General features: G+C 45.2%; 1 protein-coding gene across 4 annotated transcripts in view; it reads left to right on the top strand.

The window, feature by feature from the left end:
- Positions 1-10,495: 10,495 nt before the first annotated feature.
- Positions 10,496-18,787, top strand: part of zbtb5 (zinc finger and BTB domain containing 5) — a 39,149-nt gene continuing 30,857 nt past the window's right edge. For all 4 annotated transcript variants that reach the window (XR_011889567.1, XM_072281849.1, XM_072281848.1 and 1 more), the window contains exon 1: positions 10,496-10,708. The gene's annotated coding sequence lies outside the window, so the exon portion shown is untranslated. The remainder of the gene's footprint in view (positions 10,709-18,787) is intronic.

The raw sequence follows: 18,787 nt of genomic DNA, 5'->3' as shown, positions 1-18,787 counted from the left end.
TTCACAGTGAACTCAATCATGTTCTCCTAAGGGTTCCTTCACCTCAATCTCTCTAATCACCTCCGGTTCACTACACAATACCCAATCCAGTACAGCCGATCCCCTAGTGGGCTCAACAACAAGCTGTTCTAAAAAGCCATCTCGCAGACATTCTACAAATTCTCTCTCTTGAGATCCAGTGCTGACTTGATTTTCCCAATCTACTCGCATGTTAAAATCCCCCACAATTATCATAACACTGCCCTTCTGACAAGCCTTTTCTATTTCCTGTTGTAATTTGTAGTCCACATCCCTGCAGCTGTTTGGAGGCCTATAAATAACTGCCATCAGGGTTCTTTTACCCCTGTGATTTCTTAGCTCAACCCATAAAGATTCTGCACCTTCCGATCTTATATCACCTCTTTCTGATGATTTATCATTTCTTACCAATAAAGCCACACCTCCCCCTCTGCCTACCTTCCTATCCTTCCGATACTCCGTGTATCCTTGGATGTTCAGCTCCCAGAGACATGCATCCTTTAGCCAGGTCTCAGTGATGGCCACAATATCATACCTGCAAATCTGTAGCTGTACAAGATCATCCACCTTATTCCTTATGCTGCGTGCATTTAAGTACAACACCGTAAGACCAGTATTTGATACTTTTTGCTTTGATTTCACTGCAACTTTATTGAACTGCAACTCATCCTAATGGCTACAAATTTGCCCCATCACCTGCCTGTCTTTCCTGACATCTTTACTGCTCACTATCTTAGATTTATTTCTGTTTTCTCCTTCCTCCGCTCTATCATTCCGGTTCCCATCCCCCTGCCAAATTAGTTTAAACCCTCCCTAACAGCTCTATTAAACTTTCCCGCCGGGATATTGGTCCCCTTCGGGTTCAGGTGCAACCTGTCCTTTTTGAACAGGTCATACTTCCCCCAGTAGAGATCCCAATGATCCGAGAATCTGAAGCCCTGCTCCCTGCATCAGTCTCTCAGCCACCCATTCATCTGCCTGATCTGACTATTCTTGCCCTTGCTAGCACGTGGCACAGATAGCAATCCCAAGATTACTACCCTGGAGGTCCTGCTTCTCAGCTTCCTTCCTAACTCCTGGAAATCTCTCTTCAGGACCTCCTCCTTTGTCCTATCTATGTCATTGGTACCAACACGTACCAAGACAACTGGCTGCTCACCCTCCCCCTTTAGAATATTCAGGACCCGATCCGAGACATCCCGTACCCTGGCACCCGGGAGGCAACACACCATGCGGGTATCTCTGTCAGGCTCACAGAATCTCCTGTCTGTTCCTCTGACTATGGAATCCCCCACGACTACCGCATTTCTCTTTACCTTCCTTCTCTCCTACACAACAGCGCCAGGCTCAGTGCCAGAGACCCGGTCACCGTGGGCATCCCCTGTCAGGTCATCCCCCTCAACAGCATCCAGAACAAGATATTTGTTGCTGAGGGGGACAGCCACAGGTGTGTTCTCCACTATCCGGGCATTTCCCCTCCCTCTCTTGACAGTGACCCAGTTTTCTGACCCCTGTAGCCTAGGGATGACTATCTCCCTGTAGCTCCTGTCTATCACCTCTTCACTTTCCCTGATAAGCAGTAGGTCATCAAGCTGCAGCTGCAGATCCCTAACACGGTCTCTGAGGAGCTGCAACTCGGTGCACCTGGCGCAGATGTGGCCATCAGGGAGGCTGGAGGTCTCTCAGAATTCCCACATCTGACACCCTGAACAAAGCACTAACCCTACAAGCATGCTATCTAATTCTACAGGAATGAATTTATGGACAATTCTGTGATCAGTGCCCTGCCACACAGTTACAAATGGAGAGGAATAGAGCGATGGCTAAGCACGCTTCCTGGAGGTACGCCTGTGCTGATTGTCAGCGGGAGGGTATGAGTGTGGTGTCCATGTAAGGCGAGCTCCTGGTGACACTGTGGCCTTGCATTCCCAACTCTGACCACTCCTTTAAGTCGCATAATAAAATCTCAGGTACCCTTTTCCAGTGCTTTGTCGTCTAAAATAAACTCATCTGATTGTAGATTAATATCTATGGTTTTACAAATTTTTATAAGGTAACATTGTTTTGCCCTGATCATGAGGAGGAAAGAAATTCTCATAAAAAATGTTTCAATATTAGTTGAAAGCAAAGTGCTACAGATGCTGGCAAGAAAATGCTGGGAATCTGCAGCATCAGTGGAGAGGAATTGTTATGGTTTAATGCTGTTCACCATTCACATCAGTTGCTTCTTTGTCATCACTGACTTCTGCTTAAACAGAGCTTTAATCTTACATTGCTCATCTTCGTTTTCAAATTTCTTCATGGCCTCACCCGGCCTTACCTCAAGCCATAAGTATCTTCACTCTAATTCTGATCTCTGGAATGTCCTTGAATTGTATCACATCATCATTAGCAAGATGTCTTCATTACCAGTTATGGTCTCAATCTCCTCAGTAACTTCCATGGTAAAAATGAGGTCGCCATGGATCTTCAATCCCTAAACACTTCTATACCCCGTCAAGAAGGCCTCAAAGCCCTTCATTTCTTTCTTAACGAAAGAACCAACCAATGCCGCTCCACCACCACCTTCCTTTCTCAGACAGAACTGGTCCTCACCCTCAAAAATTTTTCCTCTGACTCCTCCCCCTTTCTCTAGACCTGAGGGATAGCCATGGGCATCCAGATAGGCCCTGGCTATGCCTACCTTTTCGTTGACTGCATAGAACAGTCCATATTTGAAGCCTTCTCCGGTAATACCGCCAAATTCTTCCTCCACTACATTGGTGACTGCATTGGTGCTTCTTCATGCACCTGTGATGAGCTTATCAATTTCATCAGCTTTACCTCTAACTTCCACCCTGCCCTTAAATTCACTTGCTCCCTTCTTGATACCTCTTTCCCCTTTCGTGATCTCTCTGTCTCCCCCTCTGGAGACAAACTGACATCTTTTATGAACCTGCCGATTCCCATGGTTATTTTGATTACACACCTTCGCACTCTGTCTCCTGTAAAAACGCTATTCCCTTTTCTCAGTTCCTTCGTCTCCATTGCATCTGTTCCCAGAATGTGGCTTTCCTTTCCAGGACATTAGAGATGTCTTCCTTCTTGAAAGAACAGGTTTTCTCTTCATCCACAATTGATGCTGCCCTCACCTGCATCTCCTCCATTTCCTGTATATCCACGTTCACCCCATCTTCCCGCCACCTTCACAGTGACAGAATTCCACTTGTTCTTACCTATCACTCCATGAGCCTCCATATCCAACACATCATCCTCCACATCTCCAAAGGGATCCTACCACTAAACATATCGTTACCTACCCCCCCCACCCCCTCCACTTTCTGCAAGGATCACTCCCTCCCCGATTGTCTTGTCCACTTGCCCCTCCCCACTAAGCTCCCTCCTGGTGCTTACCTCTTCAAGCCGCCTAAGTGCTGCACCTACCCATACACCTCCTCCCTCACCTCCATTTAGGGCCTCAAACAGTCCTCCCAGGTGGGTCAACACTTCACCTGCGAACCTGCTGGGGTTGTCTATTGTGTCCAGTGCTCCCAATGTTGCCTTCTCTACATTGACAAGAACCGTCGTAAATGGGGGTCTGCTTTGTCCAGCACCTCTGCTCCATCCACCAAAAGCAGAACCTCTTGGTGACCAAACATTTTAATTCCCATTCCCATTCCTGTTTTGACATGTCGGTCCGTGGCCTCCTCTTATGTCAGAACGAGGCCACCCTCAGGGTGGAGGAGCAACACTTTATATTCTGGGAGCAGTCAAGCCCCCAACCTGTTGGCATGAATATTGAATTTTCTTTCCGGTAAAATAAAATGCTCTCCTTCCTCTCTTCTTCTTGAATTCCCCACTCTGGCCTCTTACCTCTTCTCACCCGCCTATCAGTTTTCCCGAAATCCCCTCCTCCCTCCCTTTCTTTTGTGGTCCACTTTCCACTTCTCTCAGATTTCTTCTTCTCCAGCCCTTTACAGTACCTTTCCTTTCCCTGGCTTCACCTATCCCCTTCCAGCTAGCCTCCTTCCCCCTTCCCCACCCTTTAATTCTGGCATCTTTCCCCTTCCTTTTCAGTCCTGAAGAAGGATCTCAGCCCAAAATGTCAGCTGTTTATTCATTTTCATAGATGTGCCTGACCTGCTGAGTTTCCCCAGCATTTTGGATTTCCAGCACCTGCAGTCTTTCTCAGGTCAAGTCGAGACAAGTCAGGTTTATTGTCATTTAACTTCATAACATGTATATAACATATATAACCATATCGTGTACTGTATGTAGAAACAGGACAATGTTTCTCTGAACCGGGGTGTAAAGCATAGCAGATCACATAACACATGATAAGGTAGGGATAAGATCTGCAGATGAATCACACATAAATAGCAAACTAAAGTGCATTAATATTACATATTGTACCGGAACAGATTAGCCAGTAACACTTCACGGCAGCGTGTTCAGAAGCTTAATGGCCAGGGGAAGAAACTTTGTCATCCTGACCATTCTTGTTTTTATGCATCAGAGTCTGCTGCCTGATGGTAGAAAGTCAAAGAGGGTGCTGGATGAATGGGTGGGATCCTTGATACTACTAAGGGCCCTGTGTACACAGCACTCCTGATCAATGTCCCTGATGGATGTTGGGGAGCTCCCTGTGATCCTCTCAGCTGTTCCCACAGTATTTTGTAGGGACTTCTGGTCTGATGTTTGACTGCTCCCATACCAGATGGAGATGCAACATATTGAGGCATTTTCAATGGTGTTCCTGTAAAACACAGTTAAGATGGGGGTTTGGTGAAGAGTCTTGCTTGCCTCTCAATCTTCTTAGGAAATGGAGGCGCTGCTGTGTCTTGTTCAGGGAAGTAATGCTAAGGGACCAGACAGAGGTTATCGGTGATGTGAAATCCCAGGAACTTCTGCATTTAACTCGCTCTCTGGAGAAGCCATGTATTCGCAGAAAGGGATGGTTCATTTGCACCTTCCTGAAGTCCACAGTGATTTCCTTTGTCTTCTCCACATTCAGGTTTAGGTTGTTCCTATAACACCAATCCACCACGGCTCCACTTCCTCTCTAAACTCTTATCATTGTTCTTGAAGAGGCCAACCACTGTTGTGGCATCCACAAACTTGATAACACAATTTGAGCTGATCTTGCAACACAGCGTTTATAATTAATTACCAAGTTTGCTAGATCTCCTCAACTGTTAACCCATATCTTTTTTTCTTTGAGATGTTTTTAAACTCTACCAGTTTGCATTTTAGTGACCTGTGTATGAGTCTCTGAAACTTGCTTGATGACAATACTATGAAAAGACTGGAATATCGAACCAAGTTATATGAAATGAAATGTGTTGTTGATTTTACAGGCCCATTTTTCACTCAGTTCTTTTACACTATATTCATTCTGAAAACCTTTGCCTTTACATTAAAATAATTCTTCCCTTCACCATTGCTGTCTAAACCATTGGACCTACAACTGTAAGTTTTCACAAATAAAAACAGCAGAGGCATTTTATGGTTAAGAGAAATCTAATAACTCTCTTATTGTACCCCAAGTGTTGAACACAAAGTGTGGTTACATAATTACATCATCACGTCAGACCAGCCTCTTAAAGTGAACCCCAACTCAATGTTGGTGGTTGTGAATTCTGTACATTTCCACCAATTACATTACCCTGTACATGCCCCACCCCACCAGAATTCACTAGAACTGGCAATATGATCCTGTCTGGACGAGCCCCCTGGCTCAGGTCCTGTATCCCATGGGTGGAGGAACAGCAGGTGCCTCTGGCTCACCCAGAGATGTGTTGACACGCTCACGGTCATGTTGCGATGGCAGGGACATGGCAGTGGAAAGTTCCAAATCTTGGTGGGCCGGTTGAGGGTGATCTTCTGAAATACGTTCAGGTTTACCCCTCCCATCTCTGATAAAGGTCCTTTCTCCCCGTTCCAAAACATGGAATGGGCCATCATAAGGGGCCTACGGGGATGTTGTTGTGTGTCGTGGCAGACAAAAACAGATGAGGTGGAATGTAGGTTAACAGGAACCCAAGAGCGCTGTATGCCATGATGGGAGGCAGGAATATGTGCAGAGGAATTGAATTTACTGAGGAGGGTGGAATGCTGTTGAGAGGCTGAGCAGGCGGTCATGGCATCAGGAATGAAATCAATTGGCACTCGTACCAGCTGCCTGTATATCAGCTCGGCCGCGGACAACTGCAGGTCCTCTTTTGGAGCTGTTCTGAGCCCCAGCAGGACCCACAGGAGACAATTATGCCAGCACTCATCAGTCAGGGAAGCCCTCAGGATTGCCTTTAAGGAGCAGAGAAAGCGCTCACATAGGCCATTGGACAGCGGGTGATACGCCGTGGTGTGATGTAGCCCAACGCTGTGGATCTGCTCCATCACAGCCAATAGGTCTGATGTGAATTGGGGACTGCAGTCCGAGAAAATACCAGATGGGGCACTAAACCAAGCAAATCCAGTGTTGATGAACGCCTGAGCCACGTCTGCAGCCGGTGTTGATTCTAGAGGGACAACCTCTGACCACTTGGTGGTACGGTCCACCATGGTAGGGAGGTGTGTGAAACCACAGGAGTTGGGGGGGGGGGGGGGGAAGAGGACCAACAAGCTCCGCATTGACATGGTCAAACCGTCGCACAGGGACCTCAAAAGGTGCCAATGGCACCTGGACATGACGGTTAATTTTTGCCAGCTGACACTCCACACAAGCTGCAGTCCAATCACATACATCCTTTCAAAGGCCGTGCCACACAAACTTTAGTACAACCACTTTCTGTGAGGCCTTCCAGTCCGGATGTGAGAGGCCATGTACGGAGTCAAAAATACTCTGCCTCTATAGCTTGCGGGCACTATGGGGGCGAGAGTGACCAGTTGACTGCTCACACTGGAGAGAAATCCCAGCCTTCCCAAACTTAATGTCAACAAACCAAAGGCCCGTGACTGCTGTTGGGTAAGCCTTGACCTCTGGGTCAGTAGCTTGGTTGGCTGTCATGCCAGCATAGTCAGCCTCAATGTGTACGGCCTCAACGGCTGACCGTGAGAGGCAATCAACCACAGCATGATTTTTCCACTCTACTTCCTTTTGGGGGGCGGGGACAGAGCTGCCAGCTGAGGGTGAGCGGCTGCCAAAGGGCTCCAACCAACTGTTCGTGCATGGCACCCACAGCACAGTCTGAACCATCAGTAGTAATGGCCATAAATGAGTTGGGGAGTGGGTGCACCAGTGGGGTTGCATTGGAAAAAGCTTGTTTGGTATAATCAAATGGCCCAGTCATGTCCGTTGCCAGTCAAGCGCTTGACTCTTAACTTTAGAGGCATCCGTTAGTCTCGTGAGACCATGGATTTGCGCCTTTGAAGGTTTCCAGGGCGCAGGCCTGGGCAAGGTTGTATGGAAGACCGGCAGTTGCCCATGCTGCAAGTCTCCCCTCTCCACGCCACCGATGTTGTCCAAGGGAAGGGCATTAGGGCCGATACAGCTTGGCACCGGTGCCGTCACGGAGCAATGTGTGGTTAAGTGCCTTGCTCAAGGACACAACACACTGCCTCAGCTGAGGCTCGAACTAGTGACCTTCAGATCACTATACTGATGCCTTAACCACTTGGCCACGTGCCAACACATTAAAGTCATTAACTTTAAGTGCAACATAGAGGGGAAGCATAAGTTCAGGAGCTCGCAGAATGAAGCGGTGATATAAGTTCACTATGCCTAAAAACTCCTGTAGGTTTTTAGCAGTTCGGGGTGATGGGAAATCTATACCTGCGGCTACTTTTGATGGGACGGGTTTCGCACCTTCTGCAAAGATGCGATGAATGAGAAAATCAGTGGTTGACAACCCAAATTGGCATTTAGCAAGGTTAATAATCAACCTGTGTTGGTTTAAGCACTCGAAAAGTGTGCGGAGATGAGATATGTGTTCGGATTTGGATGCACTGGTGACAAATATGTTATCCAGGTAAACAAAACGAAAATCTAAGTGTTTTAATACAGAGTCCATCAGCCGTTGGAATGCCTGTGCTGCAGTTTTCAGTCCAAATGGTATGCACAAACTCAAAGAGGCCAAATGGGCTGTTTTGGGAATGTCCTCTGAGCACACAGACCCTAACTAGATTAACTTTGGAAAAAATTAACTTTCTGGCTAAAGTCACCGAAAAGCCTTGGATGTGTGTGGCTGGGTAACGATCAGGGCTGGTGGCCTCATTAAGGCATCAGTAATCGCCACATGGGCTGCAACTGCCATCGGATTTAGGAACCATATGGAGGGTGAAGCACAGGGCTATTCAACCAGCGTACGATGCCAAGTCTTTCCATGTTGGCAAACACAACCTTCATGGTTGCCAGCTTTTCTGGTTCCAGTTTACGTGCGCGGGCATGGACGGGTGGGCCAGTTGTGGGAATGTGGTGTTCAACCCCATGTGTTGTGACTGTAGTGGAGAGTGTGGGCTCGGTGAGGTTTGGGAATTCACCCAGCAGTTGAGTAAACTCAATGTGGTGATGATTATGCTTGGCAGAGTGGCTGTGGGGAACTTACTGGGGGAGTGGGGTAACAACCCAAAGTCCTTGACATCCACAAGTCAGCAGTTCCTAAGATTGACTAAAAGCCTTGGGCACACGGGAAATCTGCATCAAGCAGAAGTCTAGCCACTTTAGCCAGGACAAAGTCCCATGTGTAACGTTGCCCACTGAAGCAGAGTGTCACCTGTCGTGTCCCATAAGTCTGGATCCTGCTGTCGCTGGCAGCCTCCAGCGAGGTTTCATCGTTCTTTGCCTTCTCATCAACAGGCAATGCTGGCAGTACACACCCACTTGAGCACCCGTGTCACACGAGAAGCGTTGCCCTGAAAGGGTGTCTATAATGAACAGTAGACGACCCTGGCATCTGGAACCCATGGTGTTCACAGACCTCTGATGTCCTGATGCACTGGCACTGTGGTAGCTGCAAGGCGGTGGGCACTTCCTAATTTTTGTACCAAAGCGAGTGTGGTCCATTGCCGTCCATTTCGCAGCCACAGGTATCCGTATGTTGGGGGCCTTGCTGACTGGGCTTATCGAGGCAGGGAAAGGAGGAGGAATGATGCATCAAGGCCTAGCTGAACATAGACTGTCAGCCATTTTAGCAAGCTCCCTGTTGTCCTTCAAGGGTGCATTAGCGAGGGCTATGCAGACTTGATCAGACATTTGCTACATGAAGAATTCTTTAAAAATAGAAGAAGGATGATTTCCCAGGAGAGATGGCACGTGGTCCATTAGCTTGGCATCACCGAGGGACGGCAAGGAGAGCAACTGTTTGCCGCACTCAGACTCCGATAGTCCGAAAGTCTGTAAAAGGCGAGTTTTCAGCTTTCAGTATTTATTGTGTTCAGGTGGGTGTTCAAGCAGACTCACCACTCTCACAGCTGTGGAATTGCTGAGCGATTTTGCCAAATAGAAATAATTGATGCTGTAGACGGTGATTTCCCGCAGCACGAATTAGGCCTCGGCTTGTAAAAACCAAGCGACGGCATTTTGCTCCTACAACTCTGGCAAGTTTCCAAGCGACTGCATTGGCCAAGATGTTCAATAATTCTGCAATCGTCCTACAGCATCAGGTTTTTGCTTAAAAAATGACAAAGGTGTTATGTTTAAGAAAAACCACAGTAACACAATTATTGTACTCCAAACACTGAACACAAAGCATGGTAAAAGTACTTTACATAATTATGTCATTACGTCAAACCAGCCTCTTAAAGTGATCCCCAACTCAATGTCCGCAGCTGTGAATTATGTACGTTTCCACCGATTATATTACCCTACACAACCACTGACTTCAAGGACACGCGAGACTGCATATGTAAAAAAGATGCTCTGTGTGCCAGGCAGCATCTGTGGAGGAAAATAGGCAGTCTTTGTTTGTCCAAAATCGACCCAAATGTTGACTGTTCATTTCCCTGCACAGATGCTGCTCGACCCTCTAAGTTCCTCAAGCATATTGCAAGAACTTTATGGGACCACCTTCACCACAACTTAAGTAGCTCTTAAAAGCAGTTCCACCACCGGGTAATTGAAGATAGACAAATAAATAATGGCTAAACCAGTGTTTGGTCACAATCACATCCCATGAAAGTAAATTTAAAATGGGAATGCAAAAGATCTTAGTCACTATTTGAATGCATTGTTAAATGTTTCCTAACCGTTCTTTAATTAGCATTACTAAATTAGCCCGATTCATTTAATGTATGTTGTGGTTTTATTCTTTGCAATTTAATTGATTCTGTAAAACCTACTCAGAAACTGGTGCGTTTTGATATGGTGAAAGTGATGTGTAAGTTTCTTCTTTACAATACGATATTTAACTTGTTGCTCTTGGCCATCATTTCAAAAACTCGGGTAAAGTTTCCTGCGCCATGAAGAGAAGCCCTACCCATTCTCCACACGAGTTCAGCAGGGCGCCAACCGGCACATGTCAATCCGGCAGAAAGCTGTTTCCGTTTCCGGGTGAGAGGTGACAGTTTGTCAGAGGCCGATGGGGAGGAGAAAGCGGTGGCCGTTGCCGTCCTCATTCATAGCAGCACGGACGCCGGAGCTCGGGCCTGTTGCATGCGATCCGCGGGCTCCAGGGTAACGTCCCGGCCCGGTCGCACTCAGCCGATCGCTGGGCTGTCGCGCTTCGGCCGCTTTGTGCAGGAACGGGGGAGGCACTGGCAGCGGTGCGCGGCACAGGTAGAGGTGGTCGGGGGTGCGCCTGCGCGGTGAGGGGCAGGGGGGGGGTTGAGGGCACAATGAGGGGTGCGGGAACAGTCCTGCCCCGAACCCGGCACCCTCACCTATTCACTGCCACCCCCACGCCGTGTACCCGCCACCACCCCTCTGTCCGAACCCACGTCTCCCCGTCACAGCTCCCTGCCCCCCACTGCACAATGAAGAGCTCTCAGCAATTTGTATTAGTGAAAAATTAGTCGTGCAACATTGATGAGATTGCTAAGTAATACATCCCCGGGACCTAATAACTTGCATCTGCAGGTTTTGAAAGAGAATTCCCTGGTGTTGGTGGATGCATCAGTTATTGAACATGGGTTCTTAATCAATTCCCAGAGATTGGAAGGTTGCAGCAAGTGGTAGCCTACTAATTAAGAAAAGGAGGTGAAAGAAAGACAAAATTGTTCAGATGGTTGATCAAATGTCAGCACCGGTGGAAGCATTATGTTTTGTACTTCCAAACCATAAGCTAATTGTAAGAAAAAGATAGGAACCCAGAATGGGTGAGGCTTGATGACGTATGTCTTTTACATATAAACTGCAATGCATTATGTAAGTAACAAATGTTTAATCAAGCAATATATTTACAGTACTCAAATATTACTGAAATGTTAAATACACAACAGGGTATAATATACATCCACAATATGTAGGCAGCCACAACCGAGTAAATTTTAAATTGTCTCATTCAGACCGAAAGATTTAATCATTATAGAGGATTTCTTACTCTTGTGGATGATGTCTTTCCTGACAAGGCAGGTGGAAGTTACTCTGCTTGCTAGGAGAGACTTGTGGCTGTGAAGTAAACTCCATGGTGGTTGAATGAGTTGACCCTGGGACTGCAAAAAGTGGTCTGACTGATCTGGACACCTTTCTTTTAAATGTATTGGCATCCCAAACAGTATATAATAAGCTTCACTGGATGATGTGGATCATAATGTGTCAGTATGGTGTTTGATTTCACCATTTCCTTTGTCTTTTTGGAAAGCCACCTCATACTGCTTTGCCCATTGCCATTTCTTCCCAATCTCTAGTAATGAATTCAAGGGTTGGGGCACAGTAGGCAAGTTTGACATGAACTAGTTATAGAACTTGACACATCCCAAAAAAATACCGTAACTGTGACACAACCTTTGGCCTTGGAGTATCTACCACTGCTTGAATTTTCTCAGCACGTTTGTGTAATCCTTGTGTGTCAATGGTATGACCACAGTAAGTGATGCTTGATTTAAAGAACTTACACTTGTTGTGTCATGCTCTAAACCCATAATCTTCTAATCTTCTTAACACTGTTTTGAGATTTTGGAGATGTTCCTTGTCATCCTTCCCAGCAACAGTAATGTCATCCAGCCTTGCAGCACCTGGTCCATAGCTTTGTGCCAGAGTGCAGGTGCAGATGCTACTCCAAAAATAAGCCTATATTAGCGATAAAACGCTTTGTGAGTGTTTTTGGTGAAAAACAAATGGGATCCTTCTTCCATCTACATCTGTAGGTAGGCCCCAGCTAAGTCCACTTTACTGAAGTGTTTCCCTCCTGGATGGTTTGCTAAGATATCCTCTACTCTGGGCAGAGGACATTGATCTACTTTCAGTACTGGGTTGATGGTGACCTTAAAATCACCACAGATCCTGGCAGACTCTTTCTTGGCTACTGGGACCACGGGATTGCCCATGGGCTTCACTCAACCTTGGAAAGAATTCCTTCAGTTTCCATGCAATTTAGCTCACTGGCTGCTTTATCACAGCTGGTAGGAGGAACCAAATGGATATTGCAAAACTTACACGTGGCATTTTCATTTAACACTATTTTACTCTTGGTATGTTTGAGTTTTTCAAAGCCATGAACATTGCTGTGACATCATCTGGTATCTTTCTTAATTGACTTTCAGTTGACTCTGCTGCAGGGGGTGTGGCATGCTAATGGTGGATGGATCTCCAATCAAGTTGTAGTTGACTCAGTCAATCATGACCCCACAATGCTGCCCCCCCCCCATGTTTTTACCACATACAAGCCCTATGTGGCTTGTTGGTTGTTGTATTTCTCTGTTACAAATGTCAGCTCTTCTCCAGTATAAGTTGGTTATCAGTAGGCATCAGTTTAGCATCTTTGAAATGCCGTTCAAACTCATTTTGTGGAATCACTGTAAGTGTCCAATATGTACTGGCGTAATGACGTATGCCATTTAATTACTTTTATATATAACCCACAAACTATTATATAAATAACAAATCTTGCTTAATCAAACAATATATTTACTGAGGAGTTGGTGCAGGGAGCAGGGTTTTAGATTTTTGGATCATTGGGATCTCTTCTGGGGAAGGTGGGACCTGCACAGATTGGATAGGTTGCACCTGAACTCAAGGGGGAGCAATAGCCTTGCAAATAGGTTTGCTAGCATGGTTCGGGAGGGTTTAAACTAATTTGCAAGTGGGATGGGACCCGGAGCAATAGAGCAGTGAAAGAAGTGCATGGAGTAAAGCCAGATCTAACATATAAAGAGGCTTTGAGGAAAGAGAAGCAGAATAAATGGTGTAAAGGTAGTAAGGCAGAAGGGCTGAAGTGTGTGTACCTCAATGCAAGAAGCATCAGGAACAAAGGTGATGAACTGAGAGCTTGGATACATACATGGAATTATGAGTAGTGGCCATTACAGAGACTTGGCTGGCACCAGGGCAGGAATGGATTCTCAATATTCCTGGATTTCAGTGCTTTAAAAGGGATAGAGAGGGGGGGAAAGGGGAGGAGGGGTGGCATTACTGGTCAGGGATACTATTACAGCTACAGAAAAGGTGGGTAATGTAGCAGGATCCTCTTTTGAGTCAGTATGGGTGGAAGTCAGGAACAGGAAAGGAGCAGTTACTCTATAAGGGGTATTCTATAGGCCCTCTGGTAGCAGCAGAGATCCAGAGGAGCAGATTGGGAGGCAGATTTTGGAAAGGTGCAAAAATAACAGGGTTGTTATCATGGGTGACTTTAACTTCCCTAATATTGATTGGCACCTGATTAGTGCCAAGGATTTAGATGGGGCAGAGTTTGCTAAGTGTGTCCAGGACGGATTCCTGTCATGGTATGTGGACAGGCCGACCAGGGGGAATGCCATACTAGATCTAGTACTAGGTAATGAATCGGGTCAGGTCACAGGTCTCTCAGTGGGTGAGCATCTGAGGGACAGTAACCACCGCTCCCTTGCCTTTAGCATTATCATGGAAAAGGATAGAATCAGAGAGAACAGGAACATTTTTAATTGGGGAAGGACAAATTGTGAGGCTATAAGGCTGGAACTTGCAGGTGTGAATTGGGATGATGGTTTAGCAGGGCAATGTACTATGGACATGTGGTCGATGTTTAGAGATCTCTTGCAGGATGATAGGGATAAATTTGTCCCGGTGAGGAAGATAAAGAATGGTAGGGTGAAGGAACCATGGGTGACAAGTGAGGTGGAAAATCTAGTCAGGTGGAAGAAGGCAGCATACATGAGGTTTAGGAAGCAAGGATCAGGTGGGTCTATTAGGAATATAGGGAAGCAAGAAAGGAGCTTAAGAAGGGGCTGAGAAGAGCAAGAAGGGGGCATGAGAAGGCCTTGGCGAGTAGGGTAAAGGAAAACCCCAAGGCATTCGTCAATTATGTGAAGAAAAAAAGGATTGGAGGGAGGTGAATGTTGTCCCCTTTTTCAAAAAAGGTATTGGGGATAGTCTGGGTAATTATAGACCAGTGAGCCTTATGTCTGTGGTGGGAAAGCTGTTGGAAAGGATTCTTAGAGATAGGATCTATGGGCATTTAGAGAATCATGGTCTGATAAGGGACAGTCAGCATGGCTTTGTGAAGGGCAGATCGTGTCTAACAAGCCTGATAGAGTTCTTTGAGGAGGTGACCAGGCATATAGATGAGGGTAGTGCAGTGGATGTGATCTGGATTTTAGTAAGGCATTTGACAAGGTTCCACACGGTAGGCTTATTCAGAAAGTCAGAAGGCATGGGATCCAGGGAAGTTTGGCCAGGTGGATTCAGAATTGGCTTGCCTGCAGAAGGCAGAGGGTCATGGTGGAGGGAGTACATTCAGATTGGAGGGTTGTGACTAGTGGTGTCCCACAAGGATCTGTTCTGGGACCTCTACTTCTCGTGATTTTTATTAATGACCTGGATGTGGAGTTAGAAGGGTGGGTTGTCAAGTTTGCAGACGACACAAAGGTTGGTGGTGTTGTAGATAGTGTAGAGGATTGTCGAAGATTGCGGAGAGACATTGATAGGATTCAGAAGTGGGCTGAGAAGTGGCAGATGGAGTTCAAACCAGAGAAGTGTGAGGTGGTACACTTTGGAAGGACAAACTCCAAGGCAGAGTACAAAGTAAATGGCAGGATACTTGGTAGTGTGGAGGAGCAGAGAGATCTGGGGGTACATGTCCACAGATCCCTGAAAGTTGCCTCACAGGTGGATAGGGTAGTTAAGAAAACTTATGGGGTGTTAGCTTTCATAAGTTGAGGGATAGAGTTTAAGAGTCGCGAGGCAATGATGCAGCTCTATAAAACTCTGGTTAGGCCACACTTGGAGTACTGTGTCCAGTTCTGGTCGCCTCATTATAGGAAGAATGTGGAAGCATTGGAAAGGGTACAGAGGAGATTTACCAGGATGCTGCCTGGTTTAGAGAGTATGCATTATAATCAGAGATTAAGGGAGCTAGGGCTTTACTCTTTGGAGAGAAGGAGGATGAGAGGAGACATGATAGAGGTGTACAAGATATTAAGAGGAATAGATAGAGTGGATAGCCAGCGCCTCTTCCCCAGGGCACCACTGCTCAATACAAGAGGACATGGCTTTAAGGTAAGGGGTGGGAAGTTCAGGGGGGATATTAGAGGAAGGTTTTTTACTCAGAGAGTGGTTGGTGCGTGGAATGCACTGCCTGAGTCAGTGGTGGAGGCAGATACACTAGTGAAGTTTAAGAGACTGCTAGACAGGTATGTGGAGGAATTTAAGGTGGGGGCTTATATGGGAGGCAGGGTTTGAGGGTCGGCACAACATTGTGGGCCGAAGGGCCTGTACTGTGCTGTACTACTCTATGTTCTATGTTGTTGAGGTCATGGTAGTTACAGTTGCTTTAGAACAGTATTTATGTTCTGATTTATTTGCTGTGGTCAACATATTTTGACTTGTATGTTAAGGAAAAATTTGCAGAGACAATCTAAATTTGTCCAGGTGGATTTGTGCATGGAACACTCAAGTTACTTTCTCTCAGTTCCTTAAAGTCTCCTTTACAGACAATTTAAAAGTAATGGTTAGAGGCTGCTTTTCACTACTAGTTTGGCATAAAACCTGTTTGATGCCATGGAGTGGCTTTGTTATTGATATTACAGTTTGCTAATCGGGATACGGATATTTTTCCAATTCAATTGCTTTCCATTCAGAGTAATGTTAGAGCACATGGTTATCATTGGATTTCCTTTGTTCTCCTGTCAGAAGAGTGGCTTATTTCATTGAAGCAAAATGTCGAGCATTTACACTGCTTCTTATTCAGTGTTATTTGGAATAACTTCTGCTGGAGATGTTTTCCCCATGAACCTTTGTAGCTGTAATTTGGGACAATAAATATGCGGATCTTCCTGATGTTCGAGCTAAATTTGTCTTTCATATTTTCAATAATTCTCTCCCCTTTTCTATAATTCTGGGCTTGCCTCTCTGGTGTTATTTATTTCTGTGCCCTTGTCAGTAACCATTTTCCAAATTAAATTTTGAGATGGGAAGTTCAGCTTCAGTGAAGGCAACCACTTGTCAATGCTAAACAACTTTTCTAATTCAGAGTTGAGTCTTGAGGACTAGTAGCAGGCCTTGGTAGAAGATGAGATGCTGTGCCTTGGACATCACCGGAACAATATCAAGGGCTAAAGACAGAAAGGTCAGAGTGGGAGTGAGATGGAGAATTAAAGTGACAGGAAACTGGAAGTTCAAGATTGTTCTTGTGGACTGGACAGAGATGTTCTGCATTGCATATATCCATTTCATATTTGTTTTTTTTTGCAAATATAGCTGAGACTATGGTGTGATCACTAATTAGGAAGAAATACATGGAATTGTTTAGGTCCTTGGGTTTATGGAAGGGACATGCCAAGAGGACAGTTATAAAGTCTGCTTAGTGCAATGAACAATGAAGTGGCTGGAAATAAGACAGTCAAGCATGAAATTGTGGAGGGACCAGTCTCTGGAATACAGATAGGAGAGGGAAAGATCTATTTGAGGATATAAACTTTTTGGAAGTAGTGGAAATTATACAGGGTGACCCATTGAATGTGGGGTTGGCAAGGACAAGAACACTTTTTTTATCTGGGTGGAAAGAGATGGGGTGAGAGCAGAAATGAAGCAATGGTGTCGGTGTGGTTGAGAACCTTTCATCTGTGATGAAGAGGAAAGTGCACTTAAAGGAGAAGGGAGATATCTCAGAAGCACTGAAGATGTGGAGGGTGTCTTCATCTGAACAGATGTAACAGAGTTAGGAACAATAGAAGATTGGAATGGAGTTCTTGCAGGAACCATCATAGGAAGTGTAGTCAAGATAACTGTGGGGATAGAGGGTTTCTAATGGATAATGGTTCTTGATCGTGCCCTGTATTGCAGACAGAAAGGCAAGGAAGGGAGGAGACAGTAATTGACCATGTGAAGATGAGAGTAGCGTGGAATTGTCAGCCTAGATCAAGAAACTCTATAAGAGTTTTGCACAAGAGCAGGAAGCAGCACCAATGTGATCGTCAATCTAATGGGAGGAGGCCTCTATAGGAACCAAACATGATGTTTGGTAATTTAAAGTGGAAAGAGCAGAACAAACATGAAAATTTTTGCAGAAGGATGTTCAAGGCATAGCATTACATCTTCTACCTAGGCCCACTACAAGTCCTCAAGACTTAACTTTGAATTAGAAAAGTTGTTTAGCATTGAAGAGTGGTTGCCTTCACTGAAGTTGAACTTCCCCAGCTCAAAATTTAATTTGGAAAATAGTTACTAACAAGGGCACAAAAAATAAATAATACCAGAGAGGCAAAATAAAATGAAACATCATTCTCCAAAAGTGAAGGAGAGCTAGAGTTAACTTGTATATTAGGTGTAAGAGGATAATTATAATTGTCAGAAGCTGATAAATAATATCAATCAGAAGCTGCAGTTGGTTTGTGACCTTCAATTTTGTACATGGTACATACTCTTGCATCTTGAAATAAACTAAGATTGGAGATTTTTATTCAGAAGGTGTTGCATAGACAAGCCAGGGCAGAAGCAGATTTGACCATATTATGGAGATGGAATGTGGAATAGTGAGAGGCAAGAGGCAGAGTTCTGGTACCAGAAATAATTGCTTTTCTGCTCCAATATTTGGACAGAGTAAATTTCTGTTTCTCATGCTATGGATACAAAAGAAGCATTGTGACAAATCGCAAGTGTTGAAGCTATTAAACAAGACAGTATTGGGATAGATCTGGGTGTTGCCAGATTGTGTTTAGAACTTGTGTTGTTTAATATTCTAGAAGCTGGCATGTAGATGAGGAATTGGAAGGCACCGAGGGTGGTACTGTAATGCAAAGTTCAATCTTTAAATGATCCTAGAGATGACAAACACTGGAATTTGCTTCCAATCAAGCATTCCAGATAACTTTTGAGTAATAATTGGATGAAAGTAATCAGGTTTGGTCCCATTTAGCTGCACAATCATGGTGGTGTCAGCTGTGTCAAAGTTGATATACGAAGGGAATGGTGATGGAAATAGATTATCAGTGCACAATGTAATTGCTCAGGATAGTTTCATCAACAGTTCCCATTGAACACTTCCCCATATAGCCATCTTCAAGTGTGAAATTAAAAGTGGACTTAAACCCTGGTAGAAGTGGCAAAAGCCAGTGCTTCTGCTGTGAGGGACATTCTGAAAGGCAGAATGCAGGCTTCAGTTTGAACAGAATAAATCAGAGGTTGAATTACAAGTTTTAAAAAGAAAATGTGAGAGAACAGTCTAGAATAAGTATTCAAAACTGGTCTTTTTGGAAACTTTGTAGTTATTTTTAAAATTGCAAT

The sequence above is a fragment of the Mobula birostris genome, chromosome 17 (assembly GCF_030028105.1).
Source record: "Mobula birostris isolate sMobBir1 chromosome 17, sMobBir1.hap1, whole genome shotgun sequence".
NCBI classification, from domain to species: domain Eukaryota; kingdom Metazoa; phylum Chordata; class Chondrichthyes; order Myliobatiformes; family Myliobatidae; genus Mobula; species Mobula birostris.
The sequence above is the reverse complement of the archived record's forward strand: the minus strand, read 5'-3'. Positions and strand labels throughout refer to the sequence as shown.